At 44.5% G+C, this 10928-nt stretch overlaps 1 pseudogene across 1 annotated transcript; it reads left to right on the plus strand.

Moving 5' to 3' along the window:
- The first annotated feature begins 6017 nt into the window (after nucleotides 1-6017).
- LOC147736986 (uncharacterized) lies at nucleotides 6018-8896 on the plus strand (annotated as a pseudogene). Its single transcript, XR_015299285.1, has one exon. The product of XR_015299285.1 is annotated as an uncharacterized LOC147736986 (transcript).
- Nucleotides 8897-10928: the final 2032 nt, after the last annotated feature.

The raw sequence follows: 10928 nt of genomic DNA on the forward strand, positions 1-10928 counted from the left end.
GTGCCTGGCCTGTGTTAATGCATTGTTTGTGTGAGATTCTCCTAGTGCCTGTTCTGTGTTATTGCATTGTTTGCGTTAGATGCTCCTCGTGCCTGGCATGTGTTATTAGCATTGTTTGCGTCAGATTCTCCCAACGCCTGGCCTGTGTTATTGTATTGTTTACATCAAATACTCCTCGTGACTGGTTTGTGTTAAGGCATTGTTTACATCAGATTCTCCATGTGCCTGGACTGTGTTATTGCATTGTTTGCATCAGATTCACCTAGTGCCGGTCCAGTGTTATTGCAGCGTTTGCATCAGATTCTCCTCAAGTCTGGCCTGTGTTATTGCATTGTTTACATCAGATTTTTCCCAACACCTGGCCTGTTATTGCATTGTTTACATCAGATTTTCCTTGTGCCTGGCCTGTGTTATTGCATTGTTTACATCAGATTTTCCTTGTGCCTGGACTGTGTTATTGCAGTGTTTGTGTCAGATTTACCTAGTGCCTGGCCAGTGTTATTGCATTGTTTGCATCAGATTCACCTAGTGCCTGACCTGTGTTATTGCATTGTTTGCATCAGATTCTCCTCGAGCCTGTCCTATGTTATTGCATTGTTTACATTAGATTTTCCTTGTGCGTGGCCTGTGTTATTGCATTGTTTACATCAGATTTTACTTGTGCCTGGCCTGTGTTATTGCAGTGTTTGCGTCAGATTCGCCTATTGCCTGGCCAGTGTTATTGCATTGTTTCCATCAGATTCACCTAGTGCCTGACCTTTGTTATTACATTGTTTGCATCAGATTCTCCTCAATCCTGGCCTGTGTTATTGCATTGTTTGCATCACATTCACATAGTGCCTGACCCGTGGTAATGCATTGTTTGCATCAGATTCTCCTCGTGCCTGGCCTGTGTTATTGCATTGTTTGTGTGAGATTCTCCTAGTGCCTGGCCTGTGTTATTGCATTGTTTGCGTGAGATTCTCCTCGTGCCTGGCCTGTGTTATTGCATTGTTTACATCAGATTCTCCTAGTGTCTGGCCCGTATTATTGCATTGTTTGTGTCAGATTCTCCCAACGCCTGGTCTGTGTGATTGCATTGTTTACGTCAGATTTTCCTTGTGCCTGGCCTGTATTATTGCATTGTTTACATTGGGTTTTCTTTGTGCCTGGACTGTGTTATTGCATTGTTTGCATCAGATTCACCTAGTGCCTGGCCAGTGTTAATTGCATTGTTTGCATCAGATTCACCTAGTGCCTGACCTGTGTTATTACATTGTTTACATCAGATTTTCCTTGTTCCTGGCCTGTGTTATTGCATTGTTTGCGTCACGTTTTTCTAGTACCTGGTCTGTTATTGCATTATGTGCGCTGCTTTTGGTGTGTTATTATTCTAATAGTTGCAGCTTTTCTAACAAACGTGGTATCTTTTATCCCAATCAAGTGCATCTGACTGCAAATACACTGCACTCTCCCTGCATTAGCAATCTACTTCCTATTTATGTAGCAACAGTCAGCCCAGCATGTCTGCCAGAGATGTCGTAGGGTCAGAAACAGTACATAGGTCAGTAGTGAGTAAGATTTTAAATGAAGAAGCTGCTGTGATAGTCGGCAAAACATCCATGTCGAAACATCAGCAGTAGGACAATGGTACATGGAACGATAATAGTAGATTTATTTACACTTCTGTGCGGTGCATTTCACTTAATGTTCTTTTCTTCCACTCTCATGAGATGGTTTTACAAAGCAACTCTGAGCTCACTGATTGTGGAGCTTCCACGAATCCCAGAGACGGGCCGTTCCAATGACGGTAACAGAGAAGGTTGAAAGATCTGAGTCTTGATCCTGGCAGATGGACGGGTGAACCCTGAGGGGGTGTAGTTGGTCTGTGTGCTGCCACAGCTTTTCAGGGGGTGTAAGAAAATGTCAGCAATTTGTGGAGGGCCTTCTTTTAGGGGAGAACCACTGAGCTTCATCCAATACGGACTAAAGGGTTTGTGTCTGCGCAGGAGGAGTTACAATCTTATAGCAAAATGGAGGACCTTGTCCAAAGGGGATTGATGTTACCAAAGATTATCATCTTCAGTTATGACATATAGTGAAAGTCCTTTTACCTCGAGTTGCTTGAAAAGCTTTCTGCCCTCTGCTGGTGCAGGCAGGATGTTTATTCTCTAGTTGGCATTTGCCAGGGGATGTTCAGATACAGTGGTAGAATTAAACCTTGGAGCAGCACTTGTAGTGTTGACTCTTGGAGTCTTGTAGTGTGTGCTGGCTGCGGTACAACTGTCTTAATGTTTCATGTAGCTCAGAAAGCCCAGCCTCTCCGTCCTCTCAGAGCACGAGCTCTGTGGCTTGACCAGTTGACCTGCAATAAAGAAGATGACCTAGACCAGTTCTACCTCTCCCGACCTTGGAACTGATCATTGAGGAAAGAAGCCCTTGTCTGGAAAGCAGATCCACACAAGGTGCAGCTGACAGAAGACCCTGCCTGGAAGGAAGATCTGCACAAGGCACAGCTGACAGAAGTCCCACCTGGAAGGAAGATCTGCACAAAACTCAGCTGACAGAAGTCCTGCCTCGCAGGAAGATCTGCACAGGGCACAGCTGACAGAATTACAGCCTGGAAGGAAGATCTGCATGAGGCATGGCTGACAGAATTCCTGCCTGAAAGGAAGATCTGCACAAGGTGCAGCTGACCGAAGCCCCTTCCTGGAAGAAAGATCTGCACAAGGCACAGCTGACAGAAGCCCCTGCCTGGAAGGAAGATCTGCACAAGGCTCAGCTGACAGAAGTCCTGACTGGAAGGAAGAACTGCACAAGGCACAGCTGACGGAGGTCCTGCCTGGACGGAAGATCTGCACAAGGCTCAGCTGACAGACGTCCTGCCTGGAAGGAAGATCTGCACAGGACGCAGCTGATGGAAGGTCTGCCTGGCGGTGACCTCAACGCAGTGTGAGACCCACAAACCACAAGATCCTTCAAGCCCAGCTAGCCACACTGGATGCAATGTACACCAAATGCCTGATTAATATTTCAGCGGATGGTTTATTTCAGCACAAATGTGACAGGTATCCTGCCCGCCCCATTAAAAATGCATTACATCCTGTGGCAATTATAATAAGGCAGACAGGATATCTGTCACGTTTTGATAATGCCTTGGTGCAGTTTGGAGAGTTTACCCCGCGGAACTCCATGAAGTGTCAGGGAAACTCCGTTGCACTCTGCAGACTTCCGCTAGTGGCAGAGTTTAAATTGCACTGCTCGTACTGATTTTTAGTGCCAGGAATTTAACCCCCACTGTAAAATCAGCACGAACAGCACTACGTGTCGTTCCAGAGGGCACTGCTGCTTTCTGCCGCTCTAATTGATATTCTAATCGAATGGCAGCTTCATCAACAAGAATGGCAGATTTTAACACTCGAGTTGTCGCGACCTGCCGTGACCTCCCGCAATGAGAAATCTCGTCAGGAGGAGGTCTAGCGTGTTTTATTTTCTAGCGCTCGTCACCTTACCGTTGGCGAACTGCTTGAGAAAAGAACTCCGTTCTACATGGAGTTTTTTGGACCAGTGGGCAACCTTCGCTAGCTCCGCCGGCAGAGCGGAATTCTTCACCCACCCCTAGTTTTGAGGCAATAATCTGTTGGACAAACTCCTAACTAGGCCCTTTGTCTGCAATACGTGTTGTAGAAGAAGTGAGATCCATGGCCTTGTGAGTATGAGGCAATTATCTGACTTCTGATGAATGCCACAGAGTGAGTGCGCAGCCAGAGGGCTGTAGGGGGGGCCGAAGGACATGAAATTAGGTCAACTTGATTATGAGAAATATGGAAAGGTAGAAATGCTGCATCACCTGTGGATAACTGACACCTCCTCCCGCTCTTCCAAATGCCCATCCGGTCACAAATGGCATCCTGGGCCCCAAAAGGACAACGTCATGCCAGATGCCATGTAATGTTGGAAAAGGGGGTGAAAGAGTAATATGCACACATCTGCTGCGGGGATATGTCAGGTAAATTATTGGTTGTGATGGATTTTCTATAAGTACTAAATGACTGATCTCATTGAATATTAAATTATATGACTCAAAGTTTGTTTGCCTGATCTGCGCTTATAATGTAAAGGATGGGGCTTACAGTGAACCCCTCGTTCTGTTTTACACAAAAGCCCCGGACGGCGCTGCATCTTACAGAACTTTATCTACTTTAGGAAGAACTAAAGACTTGCTTTTTAAAGTTGTCTTCCAGGGCCAGAACTAGGCTCTGTAAGCGGCACTAGTTTCAGGGAGATGGACAGATGCTATGGTGATAGGAAACCCCCCTCAACTCACAATAATGTTCCAATCTTCCTGGTTAGAAGAAACCAGAAATGCTTGAACCAAGGGAGCTGTTGAAAGTGTCAAAGGTGATTTATGAACAGCGAGGTAAAGACAGGAGTTGATATTTGAGATGATCTTGAATGAATCGGAAAGATTGAGAAAAAGTGTGTAAATGGAGTTACTTTTGTTGTATACTTCGTAAAGAGTTACTGGAAATTTAACAGCCCAGCCTGATCCAGCTCTTTTTCTAAACTCTATTGTTGTTTAAATGAAATCTTGACCATATGCGTCTATCTTAAGCTATACCTCAAGCAATTGGGTGCTCTGTGAGCGCCCTTACTTTGCTAAGTTACTCTGTAAACACTGGTAAATCACCTCCTTTTCAGACATTAATAAGATGTCACCTGAGCAACAGAACTTTTAGTTAAATATCTGTGTATGATGAAATATTCCTTGCTAAGCTTCAAAAGCGATAAAGAAGAAGGGGGAGATTTACTAAGATTTTGCACTGTTTGCGTCACAAAAGTGGCACAAAATGGCGCAAAATCTTTTTTCCTAATTTACTTTTGAAATAACAATAAAGTAATGTGACACTGCGCATACCTTTGTTTCGCATTACTTTGTGCCATGGGGCCTGCCAAGGGTGGTGCATGGGCGTTCCCGTGCAACCACAAAACAAGGTGCAAGGAAGGAGAAATGCTTTCATTTCTCCTTCCTTTTCTGACTTTGCATGTGTGCTGAACTGTTCAAAACGTATACAAAATGGCAAAAGCTTTCCCTCGTGTCGAGGCCTAGTAATTTGTACAGGAAGGGTGTCCTTCCTGTACAAAACCCATGCTGGACTCACAAACACACACACCCTAGTGCTCTGGCGCTAAGGTGTGTGCTTGATGCAGTGCCGCTGTAATCAGTGCCGACACAAGGGAAGGAGAGAGCCATATCTTTGAAAATATGCTGCTCTCCTGTTCCCTTCCTGTCGCGCCACGCAGCGTAGCCTCGCGGGGGAGGGCTGCGCTGCATTGTGTGGAGATTTGGTAAATCTCCCCCAAAATGTCTTTTACAACCAGTTAAACATTGTGAATTCTCATTCAATTATGTTTCCATTTAGTAATTTTAAATATCTTTACATCCAACAGAAAACAAGCCTTGAATGTGTGAAATGAACATCAATAATGAAGCTAATGCGGTAAATCTTCAATAATAGCAGAAATAATGAGCTACAGTATTCAGAAAAACATCAGAGCAGTCGGGACAGAGGAACCTGCACACACACTGACAGATCCCGGATCAAGCATCAAGGGCAGTTCAGTGATTGTAAGAGGCTGAGCTCTGCACCTCCACGCCACAAGACGAAGAAATGACCTTAGGAAAATTAAGGCAACAACAATAACGAACCCCCTCCTGTATAAACAAGTGTCCAACACCAGCTTTGATCATGAGATTTGTATGATGTGATTACCACAGTGCTCTGTTTTATAAAATGATGACAAACCATCACTCCGTGCTCTAGGAGAATTGTAAACTATTTCTGGCCAAACCACAGTAACCAGAGAAGAGCCAGACAATTGACGGGTAAAGGAAAGAGGAGTTCTTGTATCTACAATACAACAGACTGTCCCGATTTGCACCGGCCAGAAGGAAGATACATCTTTACCCGCAAGCGTGTATAGTCGTAATCCAATCTAAAGGCACAATCGCCTACAAAGACACCTTCCACATATTAGGAGTGTGGCAAATATTTGGTGGCTATCGCATTTTATTGTTAAAACAGAAATCAAACGTGCAAAGTACTGCACACATATAAAGTGTGGGAGAAAAACACAAGTGCTTTATCAGCCATGTCGGCCCATCAGGAAATGCAGTCATGGGATGTAGACAAATATATACCCGACCCACAGACACTAACCAAGAAAGAAGAATCATACACATACAGCAAGAGCTTTAGTTTAACTTCACTACTCAAGATTCATCAGCACACATACACAGGGGAAAAGCCATTCAAGTGCAGTGAATGTGTCAAGAGCTTTAGTAGGTTATCAGAACTGCAAATACACCAGCGAACACACACAGGGGAAAAGCCATTCAAGTGCATTGAATGTGGGAAGAGATTTAGTCAGTTATCAGTCCTAAAACGTCATCAGCTAACACACACGGGGGAAAAACCGTATCATTGTGGTGAATGTGATAGTAGTTTTCGTGACTCTTCAGCATTAAGGGTTCATCAGCGAACTCACACAGGAGAAAAACCATTCAAGTGCAGTGAATGTGCAAAGTGCTTTAGTCGGTTATCACACCTTCAAATACATCAGCGAACACACACAGGGGAAAAACCATTCAAGTGCAATGAATGTGTAAAGAGCTTTAGTCAGTTATCAGACCTTGAAAGACATCAGCGAACACACACAGGGGAAAAACCATTCAAGTGCAGTGAATGTGCAAAGTGCTTTAGTCACTTATCAAGCCTCCAACAACATCAGAGAGCACACACAGGAGAAAAACCATTCAAGTGCACTGAATGTGCAAAGTGCTTTAGTCTGTTATCACACCTTCAAAGACACCAGCGAACACACACAGGTGAAAAACCATTCAAGTGCAGTGAATGTGCAAAGTGCTTTAGTCGGTTATCACACCTTCAAATACATCAGCGAACACACACAGGGGAAAAACCATTCAATTGCAGTGAATGTGCAAAGTGCTTTAGTCACTTATCAACCCTCCAAAAACATCAGCGAATACACACAGGGGAAAAACCATTCAAGTGCAATGAATGTGCAAAGTGCTTTAGTCACTTATCAAGCCTCCAACAACATCAGAGAGCACACACAGGGGAAAAACCATTCAAGTGCATTGAATGTGCAAAGTGCTTTAGTCTGTTATCACACCGTCAAAGACATCAGCGAACACACACCGGAGAAAAACCATTCAAGTGCAGTGAATGTGCAAAGTGCTTTAGTCGGTTATCACAACTTCAAATACATCAGCGAACACACACAGGGGAAAAACCATTCAAGTGCAATGAATGTGTATAGAGCGTTAGTCAGTTATCAGACCTTGAAAGACATCAGCGAACACGCACAGGGGAAAAACCATTCAAGTGCAGTGAATGTGCAAAGTGCTTTAGTCACTTATCAAGCCTCCAACAACATCAGAGAGCACACACAGGGGAAAACCATTCAAGTGCACTGAATATGGAAAGTGCTTTAGTCTGTTATCACACCTTCAAAGACATCAGCGAACACACACCGGGGAAAAACAATTCAAGTGCAGTGAATGTGCAAAGTGCTTTAGTCGGTTATCACACCTTCAAAGACATCAGCGAACACACACAGGGGGAAAACTATTCAAGTGCAATTAATGTGTAAAGAGCTTTAGTCAGTTATCAGACCTAAAAAGTCATCAGCGAATCCACACGGGGGAAAAACCCTATCATTGTAGTGAATGTGACAGTAGTTTTTGCAGCTCTTCAGCATTAAGGTATCATCAGAGAACACACACAGGGGAAAAACCATTCAATTGCAATGATTATGGGAAGAGCATTAGTCAATTATCAGACCTACAAAGACATCAGCACCCTGGTATAGGAACTTTGTCCTCTATTTGCGAACAGATTTGGTTTAGGAGCATGGACACTGCACCTTTATTGGCTCCTCGGTCCCCCCTCTCTTTTGTTGAAACAATGAACGTATGACATGGGTCACTACTTCTAACACTAGGAGCAGTGACATTAAAAAAGTAATTAACTAACAGCCACTGGCATCTAGTGGCGGATGAGGTAGGAATCCCTGATCCACTGATGCATGCATTCAAAAAAAGAAGAAGCATCAGGGATTATGTAGTCCAATCACTATTTCCAAGCAAACCTAAAGATACTCAGACCACTCTCTGGAATATTCCACCCGTGTTAGGCCACTTTAAATGCGGCACATGTAAAGCGTGCCCTTTAACGTTGGAGCTGAAACACTGCACACAAAATAACTATAAGCACACAATGAGCCAACACACCAATTGTAATTCGGTTGGTGTGATATATGCCATCTAATGCCCTTGTGGATTCATGTACTTAGGCCAAACCATACAAAGGGTGTAGAGCAGGATCCTGCAAAACTGCAGCAGGATCCGTTGTGGGGTCCAGGGAGCTCCGATGGTTGAACATTTTTTGAAATTCGGCCACCCACCAGAAAGCCTGAGATGGTGGGTTCTTGAAAAGGTCACTATGAATGCGAGAGGTGGGGATTTTGCAAGCACATTAAGTGTGCAAGAATGCAAATGGTGGCACGTATATGACACTGTCAATAGGGGCCTCAACGAGTATGAGGAAACCACAAGACAAATGGCAAGCTTGCATAATGGTTGACCTGGAATTTCCAAATTAAAATGTCTAGACATACATGCTAATCCTTTACCGTCAGGCAATATGGTAACTGCAATGCTTCTGTTTCACGACACTATTGACGTACTATATACATGGAATGTAATCCCTTTTGGTTTCTTTTGTATAATCTGATACAACCTAGTGCACTAGTGCACTTATATGTGTATATATGTTTTATACATGGAATGTGATTCATTTCCAATTACCTGATGTAAATTGTGAAACACGAATGTGACTCATTTCTAATTACCTGATGTATATTGTGAAACACATATGTTTGGCAATGGATTAGATAACGATATATGCACCTGTAATAATGATTTATGCTGTTGTTATTCATATTTGCACCTTGTTAAATATCACATTTCCCTACATTTTCTGTGCACTTAACACTGCCCGGGATGTTTTTAACAGTAATCTGACCGGATGATTTCTCCTTTCAATATGGTGATCGCTAACGTTTCCCGATCATTCACTGAAGAGTAGGGACTTTAATTTAGAGGAATGGCTACAACTATCTGAGTCCGATCTGAAAAAGGAGGGGCTATTTACAGCCAAAGATGACGTAGACCTTGGACGTGATTCACCCTGTTTTTTAAGATGGTGGATGCGTTGTGGTTGCTAGGCAACCTACGTAGTATCCACGAACCGTGGTGACGTAGACGACTGCGCTGACAGGTTTCCTTATCTGCAGCATGCACGTCGTTTCCGCGTTCCTTTCCGCATTCACGGCTTCTTCGGCTGAGAGTGTGGACGGCGTCCAGCAGACGGCTTTCGCCCCATTAATGTGAACGGATGACTTTTGGTGTACACTAAGGTAAATTATGGCACATGTAGGTGATGTGGCCCGTATTTAGTCAATGGGACGGTTAACGTCTCTATCTTACGGCACAAGGAGGCTTGGTATTCTGACACGAGTACATTTTTAATTATTATTGGGGGACGTTTTCTTGTGATACCGGGCTGGGGAGGGGAGCAGGCACACGCACTTTCCCTCACCTGCTGCTGGGGCCCTGACGCTGCTCGTTCCCCCTGCCGCCGTTGTTTCCAGCTCCACGGCCGCAGCTGGGGGGAACTACAGCTCCCAGCAAACCTTGGGTAAAGATCCGGTTCCGCCCACGCATTGCGAGGACCAGCGCGCCCGGAGGCGCTCAAATTGAGGAAGCTCCCACGGAGGAGCGGGGACGTTTTCTTGTGATACCGGGCTGAGGAGTGTGATAAATTTTAATTACCTATGCGGAATTTATGTGGTAAAGTTCAATAAGAATAACTCAGTCAAAATAAGAAGGCAGAGTCCGTGGCATCTGAGGTTTAAAAGGGTTTTTATTCCTTAAAAAGGAATTGGTTCGAACCAGGTACAATTGCCCATCACCACGAGGGTTCAGGGTAGGAATTGCAATGGACATGTACAATGATTTATTATCAGGAAATCATATATATAGTCATTTCATACAGTAATATTGAATGCAGAAGGCGTAACAGCTGAGAGAAACGAGATAAGAACAGAAATACGTAACAGTAGGCGTGCACTAGGGCGTACACGGAGGTGTGTGCTAGAAACGTCACATAAAGGTGTCATAAGTGGGTGGATCCCTAGAAGGATCCTGCAGAGTCAGCAAAAACATGTGGCAGAGATGCGCGCGCAGCAGCATGACGTATGATTGACGTGCAACTGGAGGGTGAAGGGGACCTGACATTTAGCCCTACATGTGGAGACAGAAGTCTGGAGTGTCAGAACAACCTAATCCCAAATCATATCTAATATCTTGTATTTGAGGAACTGTATTATCTAGAAGGAACGGTCTCTCGGGCAGAGGCTATTCTATACTGACTGCTAATGTGTGCATATGCGACTGCGTGTCTACGTGTAAAGCAAGGGGGCCATGGGCCTACCATGGTAACGGAGGCTATGAATTACTTGCATGGAGACAGAAAGGCCGGGCCCTTTGCTCTGCAGCTGGGAAGGATGTTTACCTAAACTACTAGACAGGAATGTATTTTTCGAGGAGCGGAGCAGATAACTTGAAGGCTGAATACAGTCTTGGCAGGCCGGCAGGCTGAGCCAGGCACCGCTAGCCGCGCAGGGAGTAAGTGAAAGGTCATGGATACAGATGCGAGTCCAGGCTGTAGCTTCCAGAGGCAGAAGGCAGGAGAAAGCTTGAATGGCAGAAAACAAGGCCCAACTCGCAATGGCCAGAAAAACGTGAAAGTGCACCATGTAAAGACGTTGGCAAGGCACACTTAGGAACTGAATATCGGACC

The sequence above is a fragment of the Lissotriton vulgaris genome, chromosome 1_1, assembly GCF_964263255.1.
Source record: "Lissotriton vulgaris chromosome 1_1, aLisVul1.2, whole genome shotgun sequence".
NCBI lineage: Eukaryota > Metazoa > Chordata > Amphibia > Caudata > Salamandridae > Lissotriton > Lissotriton vulgaris.